Raw genomic sequence first — 14,555 nt, 5'->3', positions numbered from 1 at the left:
GATGACTGTCCTTCCTCTAGGGCAGAGCAAGAGGAAGGGGTGACTTGGAGTGAAGGGAGGGTGACCTCACATAAAGGGGGGGTGACCTCACATAAAGGGGGGTGACCTCACATAAAGGGGGGATGACCTCACATAAAGGGGGGTGACCTCACATAAAGGGGGGGTGACCTCACATAAAGGGGGGTGACCTCACATAAAGGGGGGTGACCTCACATAAAGGGGGGTGACCTCACATAAAGGGGGGTGACCTCACATAAAAGGGGGTGACCTCACATAAAGGGGGGGTGACCTCACATAAAGGGGGGTGACCTTCTGTGAGCACAGTGAGGGAACCAGGCTCTGCACCAGGCTGCCTGCCTGACAGCAGCAGCTCCGAGTGAAGATGTTCCTCGTCTCATGCTGGAATTCTGCCGTGCCTGCTAGAGAATACCCATGGATTCCTTGTCATTCAACCCCATGTGTTCCACGCCACCCTCTTGTCCATATTCTGCAGATCGAGTGCTTTCCTTGGGGTCTGGCTATAGGCCTGAACTTGGGAATTATGATGCTGCATCATGAGTACAGTGCATGTTTACAGGTCCTCTGCCGGTAAGACTCTAGGCTGTGTTGGAGGTCCTGGACCCACATAAGCCCTGCAACAGCTAAATATCATAAAACAAGATACAGCAAGATCTTTTTGAACAAATCAAGGCCTAAGGAGCCAACAATGGAGACTCTAGCTAATGTCAGAGACATGGATGGATGGGGAGGGAGTTAAGCATCGAGGAGGAGCAAGTGTGAAGGCAGAAAAGTCTCCATGGGTGCCAGAGATAAGATAAAGACCCCAAGCGAGGTATAGAGGGAGTGTCTTAGTATAAGAGGCAGGTGCTCTTGTCTGAACTTCCCTGTCAGTCTGGGCCAGCCTTCATCTGAACAGGGCAGTGCTCCATTTCTACCTTACCATATGCAATTAAGATTCCCAAATTTTGATCCAACTTATAGTTATCCGGAAATACTTAAAAATTAGATGGCTCTGACTGTAGAGCGCATGGTGTGGTAAGTCTGGGAAAAGTCTGTGCATCTACCTTACTACTTTATGCCTCAGACTAAGCATGTGGAATGATAAGTCTGGGAATGCCTGTGCATCTACTGCATATGTTAGTAACATACACTACTAACATATGACTCAGATGTTTGAGCTCCAGAGGTTGTTTTCAGAAATAAATTTCGGTTTTACTCAATTGTTGAAAAAAAATAGCCAAATGAATGGAAACACATGAACCATGAACCAAAGGCTGAGGGGCCCCCAGCTGGATCAGGCCCTCTGAATAGGTGAGACAGTTGATTGGCTTGATCAGTTTGGGAGGCAACTAGGCAGTGGGACTGAGTCCTGTGCTCATTGCATGAGTTGGCTGTTTGAAACCTGGAGCTTATGCAGGAACACTTGGCTCAGTCTGGGAGGAAGGGACTGGACCTGCCTGGACTGAGTCTACCAGGTTGATCGCAGTCCTCTGGGGAGGATTTGCCCTGGAGGAGGTGGGAATGGGGGGTGGGGTGGGGGTAAGGGGAGGAGGTGGGAGGGGGGAGAATAGGGGAACCCGTGGCTGATATGCAGAACTGAATGGTATTGTAAAATAAAATAATAATAATAATAATAATAATAATAATAATAATAAAGAAGTGAAAGAATCTGATGGAGAAAGATTCTAGTCAAATATTCTGTGCAAATCCAGTTCTATTTAGGCTTCTTGGGAGGCTGAGGCAGGAGGATGGCAAATTCAAGGGCTGACTAAGCTACAGTGAGTACAAGTAGAAGGGTGAGAGACTTAGGCTCTGTCTAAATTGTTTTCTAATGAGCAGAAGCTACAGCTCTGTGGTACTTGTCTATCATGAGTGAGGCCATTGGCTCAATCTTCAGAGCCACTCATTCTTGTAAAACGGAAACGTTTCTATTTTTTTTAAAAAAAAAAGTGAAGGGAAAGTAATGTGGCCATGCTGGTGTGTCAAGTAGCCATCACAGCTTAAATCAGACCCATGACAATTACTAAGAACCTGAAGGTTGCTTCTGGGAATTCTGAACAACATAGGCCCAGCCCAGTCCTGCCAGCCACCATCTTGGTGTTTCCTGTTGTAGTCACGGGAGCTTTAGTCTCTTTGAGTGTACAAGTGATGAATGACACACTTACACACACAAGCTCAGTTTCTTTGTAATTAGGCATACTCCCCAAGCTTAATGAGCTACAGAAATGTGAAACTGTAAAACAGTGTTTTGACAGTTTTCCGGCCATATTTACATCCTGTGGCAGAGATAAATTTCAGTTAAGCGAGAGACAAATCCTGAAGACAGTCTGAGTTAACGGCTTCAAGCGTCTTCTCTCCGTTTTCAATAAAATAAAAGCAGTATCCATCACCAGAAAGTGACGGCTCACTTTGCTGGCAGGTGGATTATATTCATGAGTGAACACAAAGACCTGGAAATATTAATGCTTCCCGGGGAAGGTCAGGAATTGAGACAGGAGCCAGCTGCCTTCTTGCTACAGGATTATTTTGCATTGTTGCTGGGCTCCCTGGCTTGTTCCATTTTGCAAAGCCGGTGTGACTTTCTCACATTTCCAGCAGAGTGTAAGAGTGGGCTCTGCAGCATGCGCTCCCGTGAGGCATACACCGCCCTGTCTCAATGGAGCCTGCACCATCTCCAAGGTTACCTGTTCTAATGAGGCAAGTCCACCCCATGTCTGTTGTTAGTCCTTTTCTACCCTGCTCACATTTTCTATTCTCAGATACACCAACTGTGCCCAAGAAGCCTAGTCTCAGTCTCTATTCTAAGCTAGACCCCTGAAGAGATACTTACAGAATGCCTCGAATAAAGTTGGAGGGATTGCTTGGTAGTTACTCCCTACTCTTGCAGAGGACTTGAGTTTAGTTCCTAGCACCCATGTCAAATAGTTCATAACTGATTTTAACTCCAGCTGCAGGCGAATCTTACTCTTCCAGACCTCAAAGACACCTGCATAACACACAGAGACACACAATCACACACATGTAATTAGAAAGAGAAAAAAAAAAACTTTTAAGCCTTAGGCTGTTCATAGCAATGGGCACCAGTTGATGGCTGGAGCTTGCAGATGAATTAACTCATTAGAATTTTAGGTTTCTGTGCTTGGGAAATAGGACTGTGCCAAGTCACTATTTGAACCACAACATGGTTTTCCTTATCCAAGTTAGAGAGAATAGATGGACAGACATATGCAAAAGGATCCATCAAATGAGACATTCATCTGTACTGGCACCAAACCGAATCAACGCAGAAGTATAAGGCAATGCCCCATACTCCACAGTTATGACCCTCCTTTACTGCCCCATACTCCACAGTTATGACCCTCCTTTACTGCTGCTTCTGAACTCACAAACTAGAGATTTGCTTAAAGCATAAATTTCTAAAATGTGTGGTGCCACTGGGGTACTTTCCTGTCAGGCTGTAATTGCTCTCCAGTTGATAGTTCACATCTAATTAGCTTGGTTTCTTCAGCGACTGTGGAAACCTCTGAGCAGGCAGACACTGGCAAACTTAGTTATGATATGCTCCCACGTTTCCAAATAAAAAGGTCATCTAACGAAGGGTTGATCTTAATCAGCTCTGCCTAATTTCATAGTTCATCATCTTCTGAAACATCACAGGGGGAAATGCCAGTGCAGCTCCTAATGTTTATGATTGTGGTGATTTATATTTATATTGAAACTGTAATGGTTTTCTTAGCTTCAGGTAACTTATTTGCTATGCTTACAATATTGGAGAAAGCACTGGGTATTTTCTGTAAATCCATGACATTCCTCATCTTCATTTGTTTTTATCCTAAATCTCCATAAGAAAAACTAAAGATGACTCTTTTTATTTCCGTGTATTATAGACTAAATTCTGCCTATATACAACCAGTCCTAAAATCCTAGTCTTCCCTCAAGGAACTCCTTAATGAGACGTGTCAGCACCACAGACTGTGTTTACCTTGTTGTGTTTCTCTGGTGGAAAATACTGTTTCATGTTTTTGAGGTTTGATAGATTTTTAAAAAAAATGAAATCTTTGCTTTTGACATTCCTACAAAGATATTATGGAGAATTTTAAAACTTTGGAAACCAGATGCTGATTCAATGAATATACATTTTCCACTGGAAGTCACACATTCATGTATAGCCACATGTCTTCATATCTTCGTAAATACCCTCTTTTCCTACTGAGAAGTAGGAAGCCTACATTTTTCTCCTAAAATTGAAAATGGAAGTCCCAGTTATTTAGGGCTCTGAAACGAAAACCCTCACACTCAATTCCCCTGGTAAAACTTGCTAGCGGCATCTGGCATCTCTGAATTTTAATAACCCCTTTTATAAAAGTTTTCCTTTCTGTCACCCACACAGAATATGAGTGTTTGTTTTCAAGCTGTCTCTCTCCAGCTCTCGCATTTCCATCTTCAAGCCTGAGGCTTAGTGAAGTCTGCCCCCCAAACCTGCCAGGTCCTTTGATAAACACTCCCTAGGGCGTCCTGCCTGCTTCGGAAAGTTCCATGGTTAGTTTTGCTTTTCCCTTTTCAGAAAAGATGAAACTGAAAAATGTATTAAAGGAAGGAGAGAAACAAATCTAGCATATGATTACATCACAGGTTGTCAGCCTCGACACCGGAGGAGAAAACGCTGGAGACACAGAAACTCGGCTTCAAATAAACCTTGTGTTCTGAAGAAGAAAAGGTGCCTTCCTCCTTTCCTTTCATCTGCATGAGGAAAAGCATCGTGTGTCGCTGTGGTGCCCCGTGAAGTAAACTGACTCTCTAGAAGGCCTGTTTTTCCCATGCTGCCCTGTGGTGGTATTGTGTTCCCCAAAATATTGTGCACTATAATAAACTTATCTGGGGTCAGAGACAGAACAGCCACTAGATAGACATAGAGGTTAGGCAGTGGTAGCACACGCCTTTAATCCTAGCATTCCAGAGGCAGAAATCCATGTGTTCAAGGATACAGCCAAGCATGGTGACTCACGCCTTTAATCCCAGAAAGCGAGCCTTTAATCCCAGGGAGTGATGGTAGAAAGCAGAAAAGCATATAAGGCGTGAGGACCAGAAACTAGAAGCATTTGGCTGGTTAAGCTTTTGGCTGGTTAAGCTTCAGGCTTTCGAGCAGCAGTTCAGCTGAGAGCCATTGGCATGAGGACACAGACGCTTCCAGTCCGAGGAAACAGGACCAGCTGAGGAACTGGAGAGGTGAGGTAGCTGTGGCTTGTTCTGTCTCTCTGATCTTCCAGTACTTACCCCAATAACTGGCCTCAGGTTTGATTTTATTAATAAGAACTGTTAAGATTCCTGCTACACTGCCCCACTTGGAATCAGGGGCTGAGGCCTCCCATTCCAGAAGATGACGTCACAGGACGTGTGCTAGCTGAAAGAGCCAGCAGGTTAATGTCAAGGCATCTCTAGGCTGCTATGTCAAGACAACATAAAATATGCATGTGCGGTGATACTCGCCACCCAGAAGATGTGCGGCTTATAGGGACATTTGTTTTGTGATCTGAGAAAATCCAATAAAATTGTGTGAGTGCTAAACTAGACAGGCGTCAAAATCCCTGTCATTTTAATACTTTATGACTCCATTACCAATTTTTCAACTTATTTCTCTATCTTTGTGAGGATTTGGGGGAGGAGGCATGTCTCAGACGCTGTTCTATTACTGTGAAGAGACACCACAACCACAGCAGCTCTTATAAAGGAAAGCATTCAGTTGGGGTGGCTCACAGTTCAGAGGTTTAGTGCATTTTCAGCATGTCATCACACAGGCAGACAGGGTGCTGGCAAAGCAAGAGTTCTACATCCGGATCTGCAGGCAGCGGGAAAAGAGAGACCCTGGGCCTGGCTTGGGCTTCTGAAACCTCAAAGCTCACTCCCAGTGACACACTTCCTCCAACAAGGCCACACCTCTTAATCCTTTTTAAGTAGTGCCGCTCCCCGATGACCAAGCATGCAGATCTATGAGCCTTAGGAGGACATTCTCATTCAAACCACCACGGGGTACCTAACTGTTACATGACAGGGGCAGAAGACAGTCTTGGTGGTGAGTTCCAGCCTTCCCCTTGTTTGTAGGTGTGTATACCAGGCTCACCGCCTGCAAGCCTCCAAGGGGTCGCCTATGTCCACATCTCTCTGCAGGTGTGCAGGGATTGCAGCTGACCTGTTTGGCTTTTCCCAGGGGCTCTGGGGGTTTGGTGGTTTTAACTCTGGCCCTCATGCCAGCACGGCCAGGGCTTTATCCACTCAGCCATCTCAGCAGTCTTGTCCCCAAGTTTGGACACTGAACTGTTGTCCCCTCGCTTCCTGGGAAGTTTGGAAAAGGTGACAAGAACGAGTGAGGGTTGTAGAATGAAGGAGACCTTTCTTATTATCCCCAGGTGGGATAACACGGAGACGAACACAGAGGAGGGCTGTGGGCTGTGTAGAGCTGGGACAGTGGAGGAAGGACTTGCGTGTGTTTCTGGGTGCCAAGCCTCCTCATTCCTTTCACACGTTTTTGTGGTTGTTGCCATGACAATAGTCAGTACAGGCCAGGCCCTCTTGAGGCATAACCACAGGATGAGAGTGACGATGTCAGAGGAGTCTGGTGTCACTCTGGCAGCCATCTTAGATCCAGCTAGTCTTGGCCAGTCGGCCGGAACAGGCGTGCACCAGGCACCCTGTCCTACCTTGTTATCTGTGGAACACAGATTCCAAGAGACCAAGTCAACAGTGGAAGATCAGGGTGTAGTGGCAGCTGCAGAAGACAGTGAGTGGTGATATGTAAATCCATTTAAAATTTGTTTGTTTATGTGGGTTACACACGTGTTACAGTGAGCACGGAGGTCAGAGAATAGCCTACTGGAGTCAGTTCTCTCCCTTCACCATTTGGGCCTGGGGATCGAACTCTGGTCATCTTCACATTTGGAAACGGGCTTGGTGGGAAGCATCCTCAGGTATGGAGATGTCCCTGGGGCCCTCCGATATTTTTGTGTATGTAATAACAGCATACAAATACAATAAGTACTTCTCTGATGCTTGGCTACCTTGTGAGATTATTTGGGGTGTTTTCTTTTTCTGAGTTATTAAAAACTTTACCTGTTTCATATATCATAATAAGAACTAAGGAAAGATGAGAGAAAGACACTGAAATAAAATGAAACTCAATGGAGTGGTGGAGTGTATAGCAATGTTCAAAGCCGGAATGCCTCATTTTCAGAAGCATCGCAATCAGAAGAGGAAACACAAACATACAGACTCATACATATAGACCCATGTGCACATGCACACAACACACACACACACACAAACACACACACACCTGCAAACACACACACCCATGCACACATACACACACATACAGACTCATACATATATATATCCACGTGCACATGCACACAACACACACACACATATACCTGCAGATGTACACACACATATACACCCATGTGTACATGCACACACACCCATGTGCACATGCACATGCACACACACACACACATATATAGACACATACATATATACACCCATGTGCACATGCATGATATGTGTGTATACGTACGGTGTGTGTGTGTCTGTATTTGTGTGTGTGGTAGGAGTGTTATATGGTGTGTGTGTGTGTGTGTGTGTGTGTGTATCATGTGTGTGCATGTTGCATGTTAACCTGTGTGACTGCATGTACACATGTGTGTGCCTGTGTGTGGCAGCCTGGGGCAGGCCTCTCTCCATTTCATCGCTCAGGATGCCTTGTCTCTGCTCCTTGCACAGCCCTTACGCGGGTGCCTGGGTTAGAACTCCTCTTGTCCTTGCGCTTGGATAACTAGTGTGGGACCCACTGAGCCATCTCCTCAGCCCTCTAGGAGCTTTAGAGTTGTGCATCTTGGCTTAAATTTACGATCAGCATTTGGTTAGTTTATTAAGGTCACAAGGTCTCTGTGTAATTCAATGTTTTTTGTTTGTGTGTGTCTTTATTATCTTCTGTTACATCTTGACCACAGTTTCCTCTCCCTTTTCTCCTCCCAGTCCCTCCCCCTACATCCCCTCTCTCCCAGATCCACTCCTCCTCCTTTCTCTTCAGAAAAGAGCAGGCCTCCCAGGGATATCAACTAAACATGGCATATCAAGTTACAATAAGAGCCGTCACATCCCCTCATATCAAGACTGGACAAGGTAAACCAATAGGAGGAAAGGGTCCCCAAAGCACACAAAAGAGTCAGCCCCCTGTTCCCACTGTTAGGAGTCCCACAAGAACATCAAGCTACACAACCATAACATATATGCAGAGGACCTAGGTCAGACCCATGGAGGCTCCCTGATTGTCAGTTCAGTCTCTGTGAGCCCCTAGGAGCCCAGGTTAGTTGATTCTGTGGTATATTTGACCTCTCTTGCTCCTACAATCCTTTCTCCCCCTCTTCTGCAAGATTCCCTGAGCTCCATCTAAAGTTTGGCTGCGAGCCTCTGTTTCTGTTCCCATCAGTTTCTGGATGAAACCTCTCTGATAAGAATTATGCTAGGCTCCAGTCTACAAGTATAGCAGAATATCATTAGGGATCATTTCATTGACTTTTTCTGCCAGTCATTTTTTGTTCTATCCTATGTCTCTGGGCTATCTAGCCTCTGGTTCCTGGTCCTCTAGAAACAGGCATGTCAAGCATGGGCTCCCTCTCATTGCATGGGTCTCAAGTTGGACCAGTCATTGGTTGGCCACTCCAACAAGTTCTGTGCCACCATTACCCCAGCACATCTTGCAGGCAGGACATATAGTAGATTGAAGGTTTTGTGTTGGCTGGTGTCCCAATCCCTCCACTAGAAGACTTACCTGGTTACAGAAGACAGCTTGTTCAGGCTCCATATCCCCCTTTACTAGGAGTCTTAGCTAGGGTCACCTTCATATGTTCCAGGGAGTTTCCATTGCACTAGGTTTCTACCTCGTCCCTAAAATGCCCCTCAACTGCAGACATTTCTACCAATAATCTTTCCCTCTATTCCTCCCCTGAACCTGTTTCCTCCTGTTCCCATTTCCACCCATCACCAGTCCATTCACTAAATCTATTCTATTTTCCCTTCCCAGGGAGATTCATGTGTCCCCCATCCCTTAAGCCCTCCTTGTTACCTAGCCTCTCTGGGTCTGTGGATTGAAGCATGATTATCTTTACATTACAGCTAATATTAACTTATAAATGAGTACATACCATGTTTGTCTTTCTGGGTCTAGGTTACCTCACTCAGGATGATTTTTTTCTAGTTCTATCCATTTGCCTACAAATTTCATGATATCATTTTTAACAGTTGAGTGATTTTCCATTGTATGAATGTACCACAATTTCTTTATTCATTCTTCAGTTGAGGGGCATCTAGGTTGTTCAGAGTTTCTACCTATTACGAATAAAGCCACCATAAACATAGTTAAGCAAAGTATCCCTGTGGTAGGATAGAGCGTCCTTTGGGTATATGCCCAGGAGTGGTATTGCTGGGTCTTGAGGTGGATTGATTCCCAGAATTCTGAGAAACAGCCATATTGATTTCCATAGTGGTTGTACAAGTTTGCACTCCCACCAGCAGTGGAGGAGTGTTCCTCTTGCTCCACATTCTTTCCAGCATGAGCTGTCGCTTGTGTTTGTGATCATCTCCATTCTGACAGGGAGAACCTGTAAAGCAGAATCTCAGAGTCCTTTGGATCTGCATTTCCCTATTGCCCCTGCCTCCACGTCAGCACTCAGCCCACTTTGTGTGTGAGCTTCCAGCTGCTTCTCACGGGAGCTTCACCAGCACCGCCTTCGAGAAAGCTCCTTCTCATTGACTCAGTAGCTTGCACACCTCTTCTGGACTGCTGCTTGACTGTGTTTATGGGGAACTTGAGACTAATGATTCTGACCTCCCGATCTTTTAATTATTCCCTTCATTTTCAATCTTGCATAGGAAGACATATGTTATCTGACTGTCTAGGATCATCATATCAAGACCTGTTTTCACCATATCTTCCTAACACTATCCACACTCATTGTCTTGTGTGTGTGTGTGTGTGTGTGTGTGTGTGTGACAATTTATCTCTTACACATTTTTGAATGACATAAATTAAGAAGATATCAAACTTGTTTTTTCCCTCATAGTTTTCCATGAGATATGAAGTACGTGTATTTCCTGATCTACTGTACCCCTGTATTAACCCCTTAGTAGCAACACGGATAGCACTCTTCTCTTTTTAAAATCTTCATGGTACTGGCCATAGGTTTTAGGTGTTTTTTTTCCCCATATAAATTCTATAATTGGGTTATTCCGTTCCCTACAATGATTTTAATCCCTGCCAGGTACAGTATTAATCTGTGGTTACTTGGAGAAAGATTGATTGGTTTTCAGCCCGCAAGCATCATCTCTAGACCTCAAATGACTCATTTACCATTTACGTTGCTGAAAATTGTTCTAAATTTCATATGCATTTCACCTATATTTGGGGGCTCAGGCCTTGAATTTGGGCTTGTTTTTAATGGGCATTTCCAATGTGAAGTCCCCTTCTGGCACATTCTAATTGCTCCTTCCTCTGGTTTACCGTTCCTGTGACTGTTTCACGTGGTCTGCAGAGGGATTTCTGTTCATCCTCCTGGCTCCTCCACACAGCTAATTACATGGTTGGAAGATGCTGCCTCCTCTGCTTATTTGTGTGCTTTCATTCTCATCCCAGTGGTAGGGACATCCAGGTCAGTGCCGGTCATTATCAGGAAGAGCATAAATCCAGGCTTCCATGCGACTCCAGTAAGACTACCTCTGAATATTTCCTGTGGGTTCTGGTATTCAATATAGGTACAATAAAGAACTTCCCTGGATCTGTTCCTGTTTACCTGAGTTGTTTCTGAAGGGTCATGATGGGTTGTAGATTGTGCTCTCTATGGGTGTCTGAGATAATTATATGTATATACGGTAGCTATTTGAATATGCTGATGTAATTAATTCCACTAATAGATCGCCCCACCCTCTGAACAACCTTGGAAGTCAAGCGGACTATTGCTTCAACACTCTCACAGATCACCTCAGACACTCAGAGAAGTTAATTAACTCACCCCTGGTGACACTGTTAAGTGGAAGAGTGTAGATTAAAGGGGGCTATTTATTCAGGTATCAGTTCATCTGGCCCTTTAGGGTGAAGAGTCATGGAGCCACCCCTTCACTCTGTGGGGCATTCTGAGACACTCTGTGGGACACTTTTATTTCCCAAAGGAAAATCAGAATGTAGTGTGTATGCAGTGTTCCTGCAGGGAGCCTCCTGCTGTCTGGGTCTAGGGTGCCCTGGAGCACAGAGATGTAGTCAGCTGAGCTACCTGCAGGGAGCCACTGACCTGAGCAAATTCCCAGCATGCTACCTACGCCTGGCTGAGAGGCCCTGGGAACTGCTCAAAGCCACATCTGTGCCTCAGTGGGGGTGGGGTGGGGTCCTCTGCCTTCATCCAGGGCACACTGATACATCATAGGTGCACCTCTTGGGCACAGACCTCATGCCTCAGTTTTCCCCTAGAAAGCAGTTTCTATGCTTTCTATCTTCTAGCCATACTCTTATCAAAGACTCCCATTCCCCAGAGAATGTTGTTCTTCTGTAGATCAGTTTCAGCCATTTCCTGTAGTGGGCAGCCATTCCAGCTTTGATCTGGAAGTCCCCCCCCCCCACTGAGGCTTCGGTAACTGTCACGCCTACAAGGCTGGACCGAGAGAGGACCCTGAAGACCCGAGATCCGGATGCGTGGGCTCTGTTGCTTTCTAGACCCTGGACGCTGGAGGTAGACTGAGCAGAGTTCTCCAGAGAACACCTCCGGACTGCGCCATACCTTTTCCAGACCCTGTAAACTATCCCTTCATTTGTAAGTTATGCCACAAAATAAACCTCCCTTTTAACTACGTGGAGTGGCCTAAATAATTTCACCAATAATCCCCATTCTAGACAGTCAGGACACTCTACCCACTGGAAGAGTGCATTGCCTTCTCTATCCATCCAAGGAATAGTGTAGAGTGGGGTCTTCCCGCTCTGTCCAGCCTGCCTCCTGCAGCTACACCACTGTCCAGCCCTGTCCACCTAGAGGTGGCAGGACCTGGCCTGAAGGAGCCCATAAATGAAGCAGATTCATTTATTGCTATTTTATGCAATAGCCAACTTTATTCAAAGAATCTTAACGTCAGAAGGTTAAGAAGAGTCACCAGAGTAAAGTGTGCAATCACAAGGACAGCCACATGTGGCAAAGACATGCTTTCCCATAGAGGCACATAGACAGATAACAATAGTCAGTTCAATGAAAAACCTGAAGTAAACTCACTTTTGTCTGCTACACCAGGGAGAGCAGGAAAACACATCCCAAGAACAGTTCTGTGTTTTTGAAGAAACTTATTTTCTTGGAGTTTTCTGACAAACACTCAGAATTCTTGTGAATATTGATTCTTGGACCATGTTCTGACACCACCCTAAGCCACAACCCTGAACACCCACCCCCGCACCCACCCCCACACTACCCACTCCTGCACTGCCCACCCCCACACTGCCCACCCCTACACTGCCCACCCCCACACTGCCCACCCCCACACTGCCCACCCCCGCACCCACCCCCACACTACCCACCCTCACACTGCCCACTCCCACACTACCCACCCCCACACTACCCACTCCTGCACTGCCCACCTCACACTGCCCACCCCCACACTGCCCACCCCCGCACCCACCCACACACTGCCCATCCCCACACTGCCCACCCCCACACTGCCCACCCCCACACTGCCCACCCCCACACTGCCCACCCCCACACTGCCCACCCCCACACAACCCACCCCTCACACTGCCCACTCCCACACTACCCACCCCCACACTGCCCACCCTCACACTACCCACCCCCACACTACCCACCCCACACTGCCCACCCCCACACTGCCCACCTCCACACTACCCACCCACACACTGCCCACCCCCACACTGCCCACCTCCACACTACCCACCCACACACTGCCCACCCTCACACTGCCCACCCACACACTGCCCACCCACACACTGCCCACCTCCACACTGCCCACCCACACACTGCCCACCCTCACACTGCCCACCTCCACACTGCCCACCCACACACTGCCCACCCCCACACTGCCCACCCCCACACTGCCCACCCACACACTGCCCATCCCCACACTGCCCACCCCCTCACCCACCCCCACACTGCCCACCCCCACACTGCCCACCCACACACTGCCCACCCACACACTGCCCACCCACACACTGCCCACCCACACACTGCCCACCCACACACTGCCCACCCCCACACTGCCCACCCACACACTGCCCACCCACACACTGCCCACCCCCACACTGCCCACCCACACACTGCCCACCCCCTCACCCACCCCCACACTGCCCACCCCCTCACCCACCCCCACACTGCCCACCCCCTCACCCACCCCCACACTGCCCACCCACACACTGCCCACCCACACACTGCCCACCCACACACTGCCCACCCACACACTGCCCACCCCCACACTGCCCACCCACACACTGCCCATCCCCACACTGCCCACCCCCTCACCCACCCCCACACTGCCCACCCACACACTGCCCACCCACACACTGCCCACCCCACACTGCCCACCCACACACTGCCCACCCCCTCACCCACCCCCACACTGCCCATCCCCACACTGCCCACCCCCACACTGCCCATCCCCACACTCCCCACCCACACACTGCCCACCTCCACACTACCCACCCCCACACTGCCCACCCCCACACTGCCCACCCACACACTGCCCACCCACACACTGCCCACCCACACACTGCCCACCCACACACTGCCCACCCACACACTGCCCACCCACACACTGCCCACCCCCACACTGCCCACCCACACACTGCCCACCCACACACTGCCCACCCCCACACTGCCCACCCTCACACTGCCCACCCCCACACTGCCCACCCACACACTGCCCACCCACACACTGCCCACCCACACACTGCCCACCCACACACTGCCCACCCACACACTGCCCACCCACACACTGCCCACCCACACACTGCCCACCCCCACACTGCCCACCCACACACTGCCCACCCCCACACTGCCCACCCCCACACTGCCCACCCTCACACTGCCCACCCCCACACTGCCCACCCTCACACTGCCCACCCACACACTGCCCACCCACACACTGCCCACCCACACACTGCCCACCCACACACTGCCCACCCACACACTGCCCACCCCCACACTGCCCACCCCCACACTGCCCAATCCCCCCACTGCCCACCCCCACACTGCCCACCCCTACACTGCCCACCCTCACACTGTCCATCCCCCACTACCCACCCCCACACTGCCCACCCCCACACTGCCCACCCTTCTCAGGGGGAAGTTCCCAGGGGATTTTCAAAGTCTTGCATCATCTGGTCTCCTTTCTCTCCTGACACAATGACCTACCCCTTTGCGTTATTCTACCTTCAAAGCAAGATGGGGTTCCTAGGATGCCACATGGATGCCCAGATGCCCTCCTACAGTATCAAATGCATTAGGCTGCATAGCACCCTTGGG

The 14,555-nt window shown here is 48.4% G+C and overlaps 1 long non-coding RNA gene across 1 annotated transcript; it reads left to right on the top strand.

Annotated features, from left to right (window-relative positions):
• The first annotated feature begins 336 nt into the window (after nt 1-336).
• On the top strand, nt 337-4,716 carry LOC143268742 (uncharacterized). The gene is made up of 2 exons (XR_013044864.1): nt 337-588; nt 4,633-4,716. It is a non-coding gene; the product is annotated as an uncharacterized LOC143268742 (long non-coding RNA).
• Nucleotides 4,717-14,555: the final 9,839 nt, after the last annotated feature.

Source organism: Peromyscus maniculatus, chromosome 15 (assembly GCF_049852395.1).
Source record: "Peromyscus maniculatus bairdii isolate BWxNUB_F1_BW_parent chromosome 15, HU_Pman_BW_mat_3.1, whole genome shotgun sequence".
Taxonomy (NCBI): Eukaryota; Metazoa; Chordata; class Mammalia; order Rodentia; family Cricetidae; genus Peromyscus; species Peromyscus maniculatus.
This window is presented reverse-complemented; position numbering and strand designations above follow the sequence as displayed.